This window comes from Meles meles, chromosome 11, assembly GCF_922984935.1.
Source record: "Meles meles chromosome 11, mMelMel3.1 paternal haplotype, whole genome shotgun sequence".
NCBI classification, from domain to species: Eukaryota; Metazoa; Chordata; class Mammalia; order Carnivora; family Mustelidae; genus Meles; species Meles meles.
Window position 1 is genome coordinate 3,589,060 of NC_060076.1, and position 16,744 is coordinate 3,605,803.

The 16,744-nt window shown below is 55.7% G+C and overlaps 1 protein-coding gene across 2 annotated transcripts in view; it reads left to right on the forward strand.

Annotated features, from left to right (window-relative positions):
* The window catches only part of AK8 (adenylate kinase 8), a 117,401-nt gene that overhangs the window by 17,445 nt on the left and 83,212 nt on the right, over positions 1-16,744 (forward strand). The gene's annotated exons all lie outside the window — the stretch shown is intronic.

The following is a 16,744-nucleotide window of genomic DNA, read 5'->3' on the forward strand; positions in this document are numbered from 1 at the left end:
AGGCCCATCCAGGGAGCTTTTAATTTGGGTTGTCGTTTCTCAGTTTCCAGAATTCCATTTAGTTCTCACCGTCTTCTGTTTCTGAGACTGTTTGCCTGTGCGTCGACTTGTTTGAGCTCCATTGTTGTTATTGGGTTTTCATACAGATGTTTCAGTGGGGGCGCCTGGGGGCTCCGTCGGTTGAGCATCCAAGTCTTGATCTCAGCTCAGGTCTTGATCTCAGGGTCATGAGTTTTGAGTCCCACATTGGGCTCCACATCGGGTATGGAGCCTGCTTAAAAAACAAAAACAAAACAAAACTGGGAGGGAGACAAACCATAAATGACTCTTAATCTCACAAAACAAACTGGGGGTTGCTGGGGAGAGGTGGGATTGGGAGAGGGGGAGCGGGCTATGGACATTGGGGAGGGGAGGCGAACCATAAGAGACTATGTACTCTGAAAAACAACCTGAGGGTTTTGAAGGGTCAGGGGTGGGAGGTTGGGGCAACCTGAGGGTTTTGAAGGGTCAGGGGTGGGAGGTTGGGGGAACAGGTGGTGGGTAATGGGGAGGGCACGTTTTGCATGGAGCACTGGGTGTTGTGCAAAAAGAATGAATACTGTTACACTGAAAAAATAAATAAAATGAAAAAAAAATAAAAAAAAAAAACCAAAAACAAAAACAAAAAAAACCAAAACTGGCTGCTTCTGAGTTGGTCTTTTCCCACATGAGCTGAGATTTTCCCAAACGTCCTTGTGTTGCATGATTTTGTCAACTGGCCATTGTTCATATTGTTGTGAGGTTCCGGGTCTCGTTTAAATTCTGTGGTGGATGTTGGTATTGTCCTCGCAGACCACTGACTCACTGGGGCTCAGGCTGCACGTTCCAGCCACCTGTTCTGTGTTGTGGTTCCCCTCCCGCTTCCGTCTTCGAAGCCTTTGCAGGTTCTGTGCGGGGCTCTGCAGCTCTGCACACCACTCAGCCGGGCCCGGGCAGCGGTCTGCGCTCTGCTTTGTCTCTTGGTGTCTTTCGAAAGCTGTCTGGGGTTATACCCTTGCACGCACAACCTGGGGGGAGCCCACGAGTCCATAAAGAGTTTCATCTGGTTGCTTGCCTGAGCTGCTCTCTCTGCCATTTCCATGCAAACTTCCAGTTCCATGGTTCTCCTCTTTTTGGGCCTCTGGCCAGAGAGCTGGGACTTAAATTCCTGCTCTGTCACAGGCTTCCTGCGATGGCGGCCATGTGGCAGGAGAGCCTCAACACGAGGAGAGGAGAAATGAATGGGGCTTTGCTCCATTCTCTGGGGACTGCAGGGGAGGGGCCCTGGTCCCCTCAGACCTGCAGGCACCTGCGGGCGCCCTGTGTCGTGGCCGCGGCAACACGGTGTCTGGGAGGCTGGCGTATGAGAAAGCAGAGGAGAAAAAGTCACGGAGATCTCCCCCACCATCTGACTATCAGGAGCGCCCTCTCCTGCTGCGCAAGCCAGACATGGCTCTCTTGGTCCCCACCTGTCACCCACCATCGGACCAGGCCGGGGTGCTGGCTTGGTGGTATTTTGAATCCCGGTCTTCTTTCCGAATTCACCTACTACTATATACTTCCCTGGTTCTTCGCGGGGCTGCCCCGTGCCTGCAGTCCTTGCCTGAGAGCTCATTCGGTGGGAGTGAGAGGGTGGGTTGTGCAGGCCTCTCCCTGCCCAGAACCGCAGCTCGTGCGCTTGCCGTATTCTCATACTCACCCAAGTGTCCGCACGCACACTCTCCCTCTCTCTCTTGCTTGAAATTCCTCCAGACGGCCAAACCGGGGAAGATCCCGCGCATCTTTCCGGAGAGCCGGGGATTGAGGAGCCGTTCTGGCAGCCTCTGTCCACGCCGTCCTCAGCGCCGCGAGTCTAAGTCACGGGAGATCCACGGAGCAGCTGCGGTCTGGGTCTCAGAGTCTGGAAGAAATGGTGTGTCTTCCTTCGACTGCGGGTTGGCCCAGTGAGCCGATGGCCTCCCACCGCCCGGCACAGGCCAGTGCCCAAAGGGCCGAGGCCGTTCTGAATTGGGGACGGGCAAAGTTCTCTGTCAAGGCCAGATAGTAACTGTCCTGGGCTCTGCGGGCCATGTGGCCCCGTGTTGCAGCTGCTCAGCTCCGTCGTAACTTGAAAGCAGCCGTCACAGTGCGTAGATGAACGGGTGCGCTTGGTTCTGGTAAAACTTTGTTTACTCAAATGGGCAGCAGGCCGGGCTCGGCCCAGCAGCCACAGATCCCGCTCCCTGTTCTAAGTGACAGTTCCACGTGATCAGGCAAACTTCTGCCCTTTCTCTTCAGTTCTGAATAACAAACCGAGGCCCCTTGCTCACCAGGGACCCCCACCCCACACTCTCACCCCAGGCTCCCTGTCCCCTGTCCCACCCGATCTAACCCGTCCTCTGGGATGGGGGCAGTGGGGTTCAGGGGTCACGTGGCCCCAGTGAGCCAGGAGGAACTAAGGCCCAACAGGAGGAAAGGGAGGCGGCAGGGCTCAGGCTCCATGTCCAGCCCAGAAGCGGGGCTGCCCTCATTGCTTCAGACCCAATTCCCATTCCCACCCCAGCCCCTTGGGTCAGGTCTCAACAGAGGCCCGCCTCTGCGTCTCCTTCCCAATAGGCCTGGGGCAGCCCTCCCTTGACCCTGTCCCTGTCCAGGTGCCAATCTGCTGCTCTCTGTCTAGGGTCTCCCTCCCACCTCACCCCCGGTGAAATAAAGCCTCCTACCTGACCCCCCTCACCACAAACACACACACAAAGCCAACTTCTACCATCCAGCAGTGTTAGAAGGAAGACCACTGAGCCACAGGCTCATTTTAAATCTTGTTACCTGCTCCGGAGCCGGCGTGGGACACCCTCCCAGATGATAGCCTGTTGCAGGCGCCGTGGTCCTTGCTGCTGGGACCCTTACCCTCTGCCTCAGTCCCCCACGAGCAAGGTGGTCCCTTGGCCTTGAGTACCATCTACACTTGGAGATGACCTTGCATGACCAAAGCAGGCCCAGCTGTGAGAAGGGCCATGAGGGCCACTAACCCGGCCAGGAGAGCCAGGTTGTTCCAGAAGCCTCCAGAGATGGGGCTGGGGTGGTCTGTGGAGAGACTGTCTCAGGCGGAGGGGATGACAGGCAGAATGAGGCTCGACCCTTTCCATACTCAGCTCAACCAACCTCTGGCCAACTCTTCTTAAAACTGACTCATCAGTCGATCACGCTTTTGAAGGTTTCCTCTCTTTTATCTGGGAGGTGTGGAAACAATCCCTTGTCAGGAATGAAGGGGGAGGCGAGAGCCCCCTAAGCGACGGGAACCGGACCGACGCTTTCCCGTACAAAATGCTCTATGCGTTAATCCATAATTGATGATGAATTTGCCGAGTCAAATCAAACTCTCGCAGCGCAGCTCGCCAGGCCGGACGCATTCGGGTCTGCTTCTCTTCTCCTCACTAGGCTGCTTCTCCACTGTTCAGAGCAGTGCTGGTCCCATTTGGCCAAGCAGCGGGTGTTGCTCTTTTGGGTATGAACCCAGGTCACCCCGACCCGCACCTGCCAGCAGGTTGGGGGCGACATTTAAAAAAGCAGAGCCGGGGAGGGGGGACACCTGCTGGGTTCAATCAGTGGAGCATGTGACTTTTGATCTCAGGGTCCTGAGTTTGAGCCCCACGTTGGGTGTAGAGGTTACTTAAAAATAAAATCTTAAAAAAAGAAAAAAGAAAAAAAAGACAGAACCACAGGGACACAACCCTCCTCGCATGTGAGGCAAATTCAATACGCTGGGAGTTCCCGGAACCAGGACGGTCCTCCCCGCCACCTGGGGCTCTGAACACAGTAGCTCTCCAGTTCCCGCCCCAGGGCTCTCGCCCGCCCTGAGGATCGTGAGCTCCTTCCCAGCCGCAGCCATACCCCGGCCACGTTGCTGTCCCAGCTGGGGGGCTTCACGCTCCGTCTCATTGTCACCCAAGGTGGCAGGGTCTCTGCGTGCCTAGTTCAGATTTCCTTTTAAGATGCTTACGACGCCAAACCACCTCACGATCCAGGAGCTCGAGCCGGAACGGCTGTGTCCTGGCTGTTCTGCTCACAGGCCAAGCGTTGGCCTTCCCCGGCTGCCGCAGTGCAGGAGAGGCCCAGGGCCGCAGCCCAGCTGACCGCAGGGACGAGAAAGGCGATGGATCCTGCAGGCAGGTGGGGGACCCCGCTCTCGACTCAGACCCTCGCTTGGCTTCGGGCCACGCATTACCCATCCTCCCGTGACCGAACCTTAGACAGACAGAACGGTGTTATTTTGTGTAAGCGATTTTCATAAATTACCACATGTTTCTGGTGCATAAACGTTCAACCTGGAGTTCAGAGGCGTGGACTCGTGCGGTTGGGTCATTGTGCCTTTCATGGGGGAGAGAAACTGCCCAGAACTCGGGCCTCAGAGATCCAGGCACTGGATCCGCATACGGGATCCATCTGGACTGGGCTGGTTTGGTCATGGAATTTCTGAAAATCTCTGTGAGTCACCAAGTCCTGGTTTCTGGGGGAGAGATGGTGGTTCTCTCTGTGATTTCAGCGAGACCTCCCAAACTTGCCTTTGGTGACCTAGAATAGTTTCTGAAACATGCATTTACTGACTATAAACCTTCTTGAGCTTATCTAAAAGTTCGGCACCCGGCTGATTGGACAGTGTCCCTGCGGTGTGGACAGTGAGAGACCAGGCAGCCCCGGTCCTTGCCGGCAGCTACCGCCACGGCCATGCTGATAATATTATTAGTATTATGAGTTAGTAATGTGTAAGTGATATCATTATTGGTTGTATTGTACTGTGTGACTCTATTGTCCATTATAATTAGTACTCCTGGCTGATTTAACTCTGTTTAGTCTGTATAATGAGATCAGTGAGCATCATCAGTACTCCGCTGATGATGGTGGTTAAATGTCTGGTCTCCAAGGACTCGGGGCGCCTGGTCTGGCTCCTTGCTCACCGCACCACACTGCAAGGCTCAGGGCCCTAAGCCTCGAGCCTGCCATCTTCCTCCCCTCAATGGTGACCACTGGTGCATGTGTAGGGCTAAGGGCCGCATCCGTGACCTCATTCATCTTGGCCCCAGCCCACTGGAGCAGGCGCTGCCCTCACGTCACTGAGGGGTGCAGCATCTCAGACTTGCGGAGATGGCGTGTCCTGCTCGAGGTCCCGCAGCGAGTCCCAGAACAGAAAGGCAAACACGGAGTCGTGGTTTGGCCACTCTGTTCTTGTCTCACGGGCGCACAGTCACCCTCCAAGGAGGGCTTCGCTCCAAGAGGCCTCAGGTCCCCCGTCCGCAGAAGGACAAGCTTGGCTTTGAGCTTTGAAGCCCCTTCTGGCCTCACATTCTGATTCTGATCCTGTCCAAGCCATTGTTACCTGCGGAGCAGAGAAAGACCTCCTTTAATTTGTTGGAAAATTTCTTCTGAGCTTCAGGGGGCATCCGGTACCTTTTTCATCTCTTCCCGGTGGAGACAGGATTTCAAAAGCAAGAGGTGAGGTTCCTCATTAAGTGCTTCGGTTGTTCGGAAACAAAACCCTCATCCAACAGAAACAGGCTTTCTTGCTTTTAGGGAGAAAAATGACACACATGCATATTCATTTATATGGTAATTATTATTATTTAGCTACGCAGGGACTAGAATTGGTAATTTAGAGCACAAAAAGGAAGCAGGGAATAGCGTTCAGGGAAAAGTGATGCAATCGTAACCCATCAGGATTCTGAGTTAATGTTGGGGGTTTTTTCTTCTCTTTTCCTTTTTTTCTTCTTTTTGTTTTTTTTTGGTCTAATGCAATCTCTTTGAAGAATTTGTTTGAAGTGACCATCAAATGCGTTAGAGAAAGAGAAATTAGCACTTTGTATTGGAACGGGGAAGAGGAGTGGGCTGTACCTGTTGGGGACCCATGGCCTTTCTTTTTTTTTTAAAGATTTTATTTATTTATTTGACAGAGAGAGATCACAGGCAGGCAGAGAGAGAGGGAGGGAAGCAGGCTCGCTGCTGAGCAGGGAGCCCGATGCGGGACTCGATCCCAGGACCCTGAGATCATGACCTGAGCCGAAGGCAGCGGCTTAACCCACTGAGCCACCCAGGCGCCCTCCATGGCCTTTCTTTTAGGAACAGCCAAGGCCTTGACATCCGAGAGCTCTTCAGGCCGCGTCTCTAAGGGCAGAGGGAAGCTAAGAAACGAGGCGGTAGGCTCAGGAAATTGGAGAGGAAAAGGCTCTAATACTGGAGAGACGCTGAGTCTTACTTCTCCAGGGTCTGGATCACGGAGGTCGTGTTCCTTCTTTGGCCCTAACCCATCCTTGCAGCTACCCTGCTTCCTGACCCCTTCTCCATACCGCGGCTGTGGGGATTGCTCGACATAAAATGAACGAGTTTACTTCTTGCCTGCAATACCTTTGTATGGTTCAGGATTCAAAAGGAGCCCAAGTCCCCCAACTCCTGCCCCCCAGCCACGCGCTCCCTTCCTGGAGCCGACTGATGTTGACACTGCCTTAAAAGCAACACCCCTCGGAGAGATGTTCGTATTCAAGGCCTACTGAAGTGGTTGTCTTTTTAAAACAAACGTTACGGTGTCTACTGCTGCCGAGAACTTTCGCTGTTTCCCACCCTGCCTGGCTGCCCAGTGTCGTCCCTCTGTCCCCTCCTGCCTGCTGCCTTTCACACCTCCGCCAGCTTCACCCGCACACTGGGGGGAGGGACTCCCAGTGGTTTCCCTGCCCTGGAGTCCACACCTCATGTAACCTTCTCCCTTTGAGTGGCAGCAGGACCCACAGAAGAGGACAGAGGTGAGGACGGGTCATTCCTGCGATGATGTTCCATGATCTAAGACTTTGAGTGGAGTGGAGAGAGGGTCTCCTTACTGGCATGACAAGTAAGCCTCCATGTCGGAGAGGCTCATGTGGGCAGCCTCTAGCCAGTGGGAAACCGGAGCACAGGAGGGAGTTCTGCCCCAGCCTGAATGAGCTGAGAAGCAGATTCCTCCTCGGTCAAGCCTCTGAATGAGAACACAGCCCAGCTGTTTCCCGGATTGCTGCCCTCCGAGACCCCAGCAGAGAACCCAACTGAGCAGCACTCTGGGTCCCCCTCCACAGAAACTGAGATGATGAACGTGCTAGTTAAGCCACCAAGACTGTGTGTTTGTTACACAGCAATAGAAACCTGGTTCACACATGCTCTTCTCACTGCCTGAGCCCCCCACCCCGCAGCGGGGCAGCGGCTGCTCATTCCTTAGTCTCCACGTAGAGTTATTTCCTCAGACCCCCCAAGCTCGCCGAGCCCCAGGGAGCCTGGTGCCCTATTACAGGCCTTCACAGCCTCCTCTTGCTCTCCTGCTCCTGCAGACCCGCACAGGCACGGTGTGGGGACAGGGACCCCGTCTGTCCCCATCAGTGCAGAGCCCCAGCGCCTCACGTGGTGCCTGGTGCAGATGCCAAGCTCGGGAAACATTTATGATGTTCATGAGTGAGAGAATGCAGTTTGGCTGATTCCCCGGTCTGTACCACCAGGGCAATGCAATCCTATCCTCACTCGCTGTTGGCCCAAGGAGGGGAAAGTGCTTAAAATACATTGTGACCGTGCGGTTGAGTCCCAACAGCTAATGACGGTTTCAACAACCGGAACGTGTTTGTCCCAAGGCTTCTCCGGGGAAAATATTTTGACGGTTGTCCTGGTACGGTTTTATGTAGCTCGTGGGGAGACCTGTTTAGTGACTTTCCTCATCACATCCCAAAATTGTTTTCCATTATCAGTGCTTTCAAGGTCCCCTTTGGCCTCGGTTCCCTACAGTTTGACAGATTCAACTGCTGTGCCCCAAGAGTAGCCCTGTGGCCCTGAAACTCCCGGGTTCAAGGTTTGAGAACCATCTTCCAATTTGATCAAGACGCCCTGTGCCTAGACTACCTGCGCCCTCCCTCGTCTTCTCTTTCATGAACTAGAACGAGGGTCAGCCACCAGGATGCTGGCTTTAAAATGTTAAATGAAGGCTTATTGTAGAAGCAACAGTGCCTTGTGGAGGAATATCAGCTTTTCTAAAAACATTGATTTAGAAGTCATCCTACCTAAAACCTTTTACAGAAGGAGAAACTGAGGCCCGGATGGAAGAAGGGACTTAGCTAAAGTCAGAGAACCAGTGGCCAGGATAGCAGGGCACAGTAGCCCCTGCCGCACTGAATTCTGGGGGGCCCAGCTTCCGCCGGGGTCTCTGAGATGTCATGCCAGGCCCTTTGACAAAGGCACGTTTGTGTCCCCAGAACCAGACTAAGTTGGAAGGTCATGGGCGAGAAAGTACCAGGCTAAGAGGAGAAAAGGAATGTTTTGATGTATGGTTGCCTTTGGCCCCCAGCTGTGTGGTGGCGAAGGAAAGCCTCATACCCAATTACCATGGCTTGTCAGACGGTGGGAGTTTATCATCCAGGAAAAGCCAGAGGCCCCTGAGCACCAGGGGCATGATTTATGGGCTCCGCAGATGGCTTGTGTTTGCCTCTGCTGGCCAGAGCTGTCCCGGGAATGTCTGGGCGCCTGGGCAGCAGCTTGGAAGAAACAGCAGGGACCCGGTGGGGAGAGCCCCCCCAGGCCTTGGCACGTCTCCTTGTGGAGATCCCTGTGATCGCAGGCGGAGGCGTGCGCTCCGGGGTCCACAGGGCTGCCTTGCTCTCCCTGTTTGATGAGATCCTACAGCAAGTGCTCAGCACCGCGCCTGGCTCTGAGGTCCACTCAGGCAGGGTGAAGATGCTTTTCCCGTGCAAGGGGGCGGGTGATAACAGGTCACGTATGGGGGTGGAGAGACTGCTCCTTCCCACTCCAGTGCACTGAGTCCTGTGTGCTTTTGGGGGCGGCGCGGACCTGCCGCCCAGCACGCCGTCAGCGTCATTATTTGGGTGAGTTCTGGAACGTCCCCACCACCGCATGGATGAGAATTAGCAGCCTTTTAAATGTTGGGCCGGAGGAAAAGAAATCAATGAATTTTAAAAACCAGCGGGAGTCCATTTCTGCTTCTATCCACGCGCCTTGGTTTTTCTTTGATTCTGTGAGCTTCCACTGTGGACGGCGTTCTACCGCTCGGGAGGGGAGGACTAGCTCAAAAGGTGCAGAGCACGAGGCCGAGTGGCCAAGCACACAGAGCTTGTGCCCTGAGAGGGCTGCTCCGGGCTGTCGGCAGGCATCTCCTTCATGAGTGGGGCAGGAACCGGCCCTGTGGGCTCAGCAGGCCGGTGCCCTCCTGAGCTGCGTTCTGTGCCCCCACGTGGTCTTTCTGCTTCCCAAACCGTGCCAAGGCAACACTGTGCTCTAATGGACACTAGACGTCAGCATCCTTGTGTCTGTCCCTGCTGCGCCCAAGGGGAGCCTGCAGGACTGCATCCCGTCCGCACCCAGGTCACCCGTTCTAGCCAGCTCTGCCCGGTCCCCAGCAGTCGGTCAGGTCTCCCTAATGCTCCCACCACACATTGGAGTGGAAACCGGCACCAGTCCGCCAGGACGTGTGGTTGGCCACATGGGGTGTAAACAGGCCTCAGCTTCAGCGAGCTCCAGAAAGATCACCTTGCCCCATGACTCACCAGGCCTGTGGTCTTGGCATGGTGGAGGTCAGGAAGAGTGAAAACAAAGGCTGAGCACTGTGAGCAGAGAGCGCAATCAGCCCATCGGGATGAAGACACGAATAATGGTTAGCCGGCTCTCAGGAGCGCGTGGTATGTTCCAGACACTGTGCCAGTGTGTGAGGCATTTTGTGACGGGCCACACAGCTGTCCCACGAAGGCGTCAACAACTCAGACTTATGGGCACCTACTGTGCGCGAGGACCCATTCCAGAAGCCCGTCATGTTCAGAACATTCGGCCTCACATCATCTCCCTCCTTGGGCTGAAGAAGGAGTGTCGTCGTTGGACGCCAGACTTTGGTGCCCAGTGCTGACCTCACTCCCTGAGTCCCCAGTCGGGGGAAGGTCTGCGGCGGGGGCGCTCGGGGACCTCTGTCTTTCATCTCAATGTCCTGGAGGCTCCCAGTTACGTCGCGGGAGAGGCAGGCAGGAGGTGGCGCACTTCGGACCGTGGACCCTGAAGTTTCAGATTTACCTGGTAGGCTTCAGAGCCCTTTTCTTTCTCCCTTTCCAGGCACAGATTTTCCCTTTCCTGCCCAGAACGCGAGTCAGTATTTACAGCGGGAGCGACGGCAGGTAGAGGAGCCCGAGTCCGGCCGCAGAACCGCCCCCCGTTTGCTTGATTTCTCCTCCCGCCATCAGGCTGCCATCCATCACCCGCCTTTCGTCATCTGATGGGAGGATCGCAGGGTTTCCTTGCCGTGTTTTGACACTCACGGGTTTACGATGTCACGCGCATCCTCTGAGGAGCGCGGTTTTATTGATCAACGGCTCTGCGGAGGCCTGGACTGCGCGCGCCTCCAGCCCCGACGCCGTTGGGATGGCAGCACGGCCAAGGGCGGTCTGGCCTCTGCTCCGAAAACTTAAGGCAGGCGTCAGCGAGGCAGGGCTCGGGGTCGGGGGTAGCCGGTGAGTCTCAGGGGTCCCTCCTCGGGGGGTGTTTCTGACCCCTCGCCCGAGGCCGTGGTTGGCTGGTGGGTGTGATGCGGGGCCCAGCTGTGTGCACGCGGAGCAGCGGCCCCCGGGGGTTGCAGGCGGCAGGCGCACGTGACCATCCATTTCACTGTGGGCACCAGGGAAAGCAGGTGACGGGATGCAGCCCCGGGTCTGATGTCTGAGCAGCCGTAACTTGGACGACCCGCAGAGAGAGGGCCGTGGTGATGTTGGAAACAGGGCAGGATGGGGAGCCACCAGCGCGTCGCCTGGACGTGGAGCAGACATCTGCCTCCCGAGAGCCGGAAACGCCAGCCGGAGGGGCAGAGCAGAGGCTGGCCGCTCCTTGTGCCCTCCTTCCTAAGCTCTTCACTCCTTGGTTCCTCGGTGAGCTGGCCACGACGGGCAGTGTGGTGTAGGCCAGAGGCGGGGACGCACACCGGGCATCCCCACTTCTCCAGCACCTGCGTCTGCCAGACGGGAGGCGAGCCCTTCCCGTGCCTCGTCGCATCTAACCCCACCTGCCAGCAAGGGTGGGCGCTCCCAGCTCTGCCTGCCTCGCAGACGGGAAGTAGTCACAGCCCCTCACAGCTGGGAGGTAGGGGGTCCCGGGGTCCCCGTCTGGCTTAGTACCGTCAGTCAGTAGGATTTGAAAGACATGTGGAGAGTCACACGGGTTGTTCTTAGCTGTATTCTGTAACATAGTCACTACCCCGACTTTCATCATTAGCAGACTGATAGACTGCCTTTGCCATTAACTGTGCGTCAGGGTGTCGGTCAGGACACGAGCCCAGGTGTCCATTTCTGGGTGTGCCTTTCCTTTACTGAGACTTGGTGGCATTTGCTTGTGTCGAGACTGGTGAATTCTCGTTCTCTGAAGGCAGGATCGTTGCTCTCACGTTTTCTTTGCAACAGTTGGTTAGGTTGGGCTTTTCCTGGAGCAGCAGAAGGGGGTCTAGCCTCTGGAAGCAGAAGATCGAGGCCTGAGATTGAGACGAATTTAGGAAGACCTGAACAGTGATCCCGGCCTCCCGGCGTGTCTGGAGTGAATGCCTGGGAAAGTGAGCTGAGGGAGAAGGCCGCCTGGACTGGGAGAGAGGGAGTAAGAGCGGGAAGGTGCTTTCTCCAGGGAGACTGAAGGACAGAGGGGCCAGCACACTGTGGGGGTGGGAAGGGGGAACCGGAGGGCCAGGGCCTCCTTGTCCCTGTGTCACTCAGGGCCCTGCCCACCTCGTGGGACCTGGACTCACAACTTCATAAAGTCACCCCTCTGTGGATTCAGCCTTTCTAAGTCTTGTGGAAATGCGGCCCCCGCCGCCCCGATTGCTGCTGGGGGGAGGAAGGAGCGGGTGTGCGTGAAGCGCTGCCTTGGAGCCGGGTACTTGACCGTCACACTTGCTGTCTGTGACCTCTTGCAGTCGTTTCGGCGATGTTCTCGTGGGTGGTCTCAGGCACCCACTGTGCGGACGAGGGCGCTGAGACCTGGGGCGGGCTCGTTGAGACGACAGAGCGGCGGGGTCAGAGCCGAGATTCGGACCTGGCCACAGCCCCATCCGTGGCCAGTGCGCTTCCTGCCCGGCCCCCAGATGGGCCGTGTGGGGGTCCTAGGTCGAGGGGAGCACTCCAGCTTGTGGGGAGGCGGGAACAAGGACTGGCTGCCTTGGTCTGGGGCCATGCCGGGCTCAGCGGATGGGCACGGAGAGGCAGGCGTATGATCTGAGGAACCACTTGGGGTCTGTGCGTGGGGACGACACCGCAGCCTCTGAGAATGAGGGGGGGCTCTGCCAGCTTTGGTTCCGGATCTCGGATGCCTCGCTCCACCCATGTGGGCCACCTGGGCATGCCCCGGGGAGGGGTGGTTCTAACTGCTGAGCAGACTTAGGTTCCTTGTACCCCCCACCCCCCCGCCCAGCAGCTGCCCCTGCTGCCATGTGGGGTGACTCCCTTCTCTTCCCGATGGCAGGGAGTGGGCGGAATCACGCAGGAGAAGCCAGCTGCATGGCTGGGAGTAAATTATGTCATGATGTCCGAAGACCGTCAGAGGCAGGCCAGTCCTGTTGATGTCAGTTTTTCCTGCATGACTATTAATAATGTGCTAGTTGCTGTTAAAAATGTCTCTGTTAGACCATAAATCTTAACCGTTCCCCGACTCAGAGTCACCTGGCCCATGCCTCTTGATTCACAGAGGACATTCGATGCCTTGTACAAGTCGAGAGGTCAGCTGGGAGAGGAAGTGAGTTAAGACGGACTTGGGGCCGCAGGTGAGGTCTCGCCCCCCAAGGGCCAACACTGGGACCTGTTCAGTACGGAAGCACAGTGTCCTGCATGGGGTCTTGGACAAACACTCCAACGAATTAATGAATCGATGGGGGAGTGAGCAAATGAACGGATTAATCCCACTGTAACGACATGATGACCGTTTACCCATGTGCTGGAACCCGACCTCTGGCCTGTGCAGCTCTTCCCATTTCCAGAGAAGCAAACTGCCCATGGTGGGGGCCCTGGGCCGGGCAGTGGCACGTGGTCCCGAGCACTCTGGCGCGCGTCCGCTGTAGCCAAGGCCACTCACCAGACTCAGCTCGTTCTAATCCAAACATGTTCTCTCCAAGTCCTCTGTACTTGGAAAGCTTTCCTGTTCCTTTCTAGGAGGCCATATTACTCTTTCCAAGAGATCCCCTTCTTGCATGAACCCTTTATAGTAGGTTCTCCAAACTTGGGCTGCACAGCCGGTTTGGCCAGTGGAGCGTACAACTCTTGATCTCCGGGTCTTGGGTTCAAGCTCCATGTTGGGTGTGAAGATTACCTAACCATAAATCTTTAAAAAGGGACGCCTGGTGGCTGTCAGTTGAGCAGCTGACTCTTGGTTCCGGCTTAGGTCATGAGCTCCGGGTCGTGAGATCGAGCCCCACATCAGGCTCCATGCTCCGTGCGGGGTCTGCACTCGAGCTCTGGTGCGCGTTCGCACTCTCTCCGACTCCCTCAAATAAATAAATAAATGAAATCTTTTAAAAAAGTCTTTAAAAAAAAGTTGTACTAACTTAACTTCCTTCTTGCAAGTAAGTGGAGAAAAAACCTAGTTCCGCTTTCTCAAGTCTATAATGATAAGACCAGCCCCTTCTTTGTTGCGACACACTATGCTAGTGTTGTGGGTGTTTGCTTCGGGTCCTATTGAATTATCCCAACAGCTGTGGCCTAGACTGAGAGCATCACCCCACTTTGCAGATAAGGAGGACAAGGCCCATTGTGGGGAGAGGGGCTTGAGGTGACTGGTCAGAAGTCACCTGACTGGCGGTGGGACGGACTGATTCCAAAGCCCTGCTTTTCAGCAGCAGATAATCTGACACCCAGAGGGCAAGTCTCAGTTCTGAAGAGGAGGGGCATAGACACGCTGTGAAATGTTGGAGAGGAGCAGCTCCATTAACGGGATGCGGTTGGATTATCCGTGTCCTTCATTTCCAACCAGAGCCCCTGTGTCTGAAGCTGAGAAGGAGACGTGAGCCCAGAAAGTGCGTTACGTCTGCAGCGGACTACCTTGGTGTCATCCCTGCCTTAGAGATGGGGTGGGACCGGTCCATTTGGGGACAGAACCGGGTGGTCTTCAAACTGGGCTTTCCCCTGCAAAGCAGCTCCGGGGGCACCAGCGACATTTAATGTGAATTTGACCTGAAAAAATATATATGTATTTTTTAGCTCTTTGGGAACATGCACATCTATGCTGTACCGAATTTTAACACCCTGGAGCTCCCTGGGCTTTTAACCTACAGGCCGGGGAGTACGGATTGTCCCGCATCTGCGTGTGTGCATGGAGTGCTACGTTTGTGTCACTGACGCTCGAGAGCGGGACTCGGCAATGCTGGTTCTTGAGGAGTCACGCGTTCAGCCTTTCCTGAGCAGGTGCACGGCTGGTAGGCTGTGTTCAGAAGGTCGGGCCGAGCCCAGGGCGTGCCTCGTTGGTGCGGAGTCCCACGCAGGGCACGTTAGGGAATGACCCGTTCTGCTCCATTGGTGAACCCGAGTGTGGTCGGGAACACCAGCAGGTGTTGCCTGTTGTTTGCGAAGTTCACCTTTGAAATAAAAATTCTTACCGGTCATCCTTCAGAGGAGCTGGGTTAAACCATCCTCAGAGGATAAGGCGAAGGTGGCCGCGGTTTTGCATAAACCGAAGGAAGGGACAGTGGGGCGACCTGATGTCAACTTCTGCGTATTTGTCAAAATCGTCTCCTTGTTCTCACTGCCTTCGCAACACAGCCGTTGGCTAAACGCGACCTTTTCGGCGCATTTCTTCCTGCTGGTCCTATGTCTCTTTTTCCCTTCCCGCCTATGTTGGGAAATCACCGAGTACTTCGTTAGAAAGAAGAGGGGTGGCTGGCAGGTCTACGGGGCGTCTCGTGATGCTTCCCCTTGTTCGGACTTGAGCTGAGTGAATCCGATTTGTTATGTCCAAATCTTCAGCCTCAGACGGCCCCTCCGGACCGTGAGGAACCCGCAGTCGGCTCCCGGAAACGTCTGCCGTGGAGCCTGCCGCGTCTGCTGCTGGAGCTGGGAGCCAGCAACGGGGCCTCCCAGGGGAAGCAGCCCACTCTGGTCTTCAGAGGTGAGGGGAGGAGACCGGGGGCCACGCATCAGAGGAGCAGAGTACCCAGAGGGCAAGAGTTTTCGGGCGTGAAGTTGCTAATTGCGCTTTAATAATAGTCAGGAGGGCAGAAGAGGCCAGTGTTCACACGGAGCAGGACAGTCCGCTCCGCGTCGGGCCGCGCTCTGCTGGGCCTCGCCAAGTTCCCTCGGCTGGCTGGCTGCGTTCTTTCCCTTTTTTCATCCGTGACATCTGCTCGGTGCTTGTCCCTCCTGTGATCCCGTACCCCTCGCAGCTGTGCAGACCTCCAGCTTTGCACGGGTGCACGGAGTGCCCCTGAGCATACGGCCTTTTTGATGTGTGATGAAACAGAACCAAGCCACGGGGGTATGGCGAGGGAAGGCATCAGAATATCAATTAACCTGCTCCGAACAAAGCTGCGGCTCCAGCGTGGAGCCGACAGTTCACTGGAGTGTCAGGAAGATGGTTAATGTATTCTAATTAGGGATTGACAGATACCTCCGCATCCGGCCTCTCCCGGTCGTCAGGCCCACAAACCCAACGAGTGGCCCATCACGGCACCGGCCGGGTGCTGTTTACTGATTTATGACTTCCCGCCTTGCCAGAATTTGTAGCCATGAACTTGCTCTCAACCCAAACTGCCGTTCTCTCTTGAAAGTGCCGTTCATCCTGCAAATGGGTAGTTGCTCAGAACCCCTATAAATGCCGGAGCTCTGGGAAGGAAGATCTTTTCCAGGCGCTAAGTTGGGTGCTTCCATGTTAAGGACGCCACAGGCCCTAAGCTCCCTGCTGCGGAGGCCTTGGTCACTACCCTTCCTTCCCAGGAGGACTGACCTGGGCCGAATGGTGCTGAGGGATCTCCGTGGTTGCCTTTCCCACCAAGTGTGGGCTGCGCTCATTGGGCGTGAGTGCTGCCCTAAGAGGTCCCTCCGGGACCTTAGTACCTGGGTGATCAGACCATCCCCCGGAGTCTGAAAGAGCAACCCTGGAGAGCCAGCGACTTGGGATTCAGTTCTGAGCCCCCCACCTTCTTTTTAAAAAATTTCACATCCGCACCTGAATGAGGCACCGGTGAGGCCAGGCTAATTAGGGAGATGTTCCTCATTTTGCTGCACTTTTCCTGTGTAATTGGAAGGCCCGCTCTCTCCAGCGAGATGTCGGTGAGAACTGTTCCCCTGAATAGTTCTAAAAGCTCTGGACCACATACTGATGTCAGCTGCAGTTTATGGGCGAGAGGATAATGATTGCTTCTTAATGCAATATTAAAAGCGGAGGCCTTCCTCGGTGCTGAGTGGAGACTGAGTTCCAACCTTCTTTCAGCTTCAAAAAGGAGCACGGAACAATCCCCAGCCCTGGTACCAGAAGCCATCAGTGGGCTCCCAGCCCTTCCCTCCAAACAGAGAGAAAATAAGGGGGTTTGAACGTGTCTAAAGTTCAGGAAATTGTGGCCTGGCTCCCAGAGCCCCACGTGGGGTGTTCTCAGATGTGGTGCCTCCCGGCCCCCATGGCGGTGCATGCATCTGTGGGTGTCTGCTCTTTCTAAGAGCGGCAGCCCGGCTCCAGGCTGCCTGTAACAAGGACTTGAGGGAGCAAAAGGCTGTTAAAAAAAATTTTTTTTTGCACT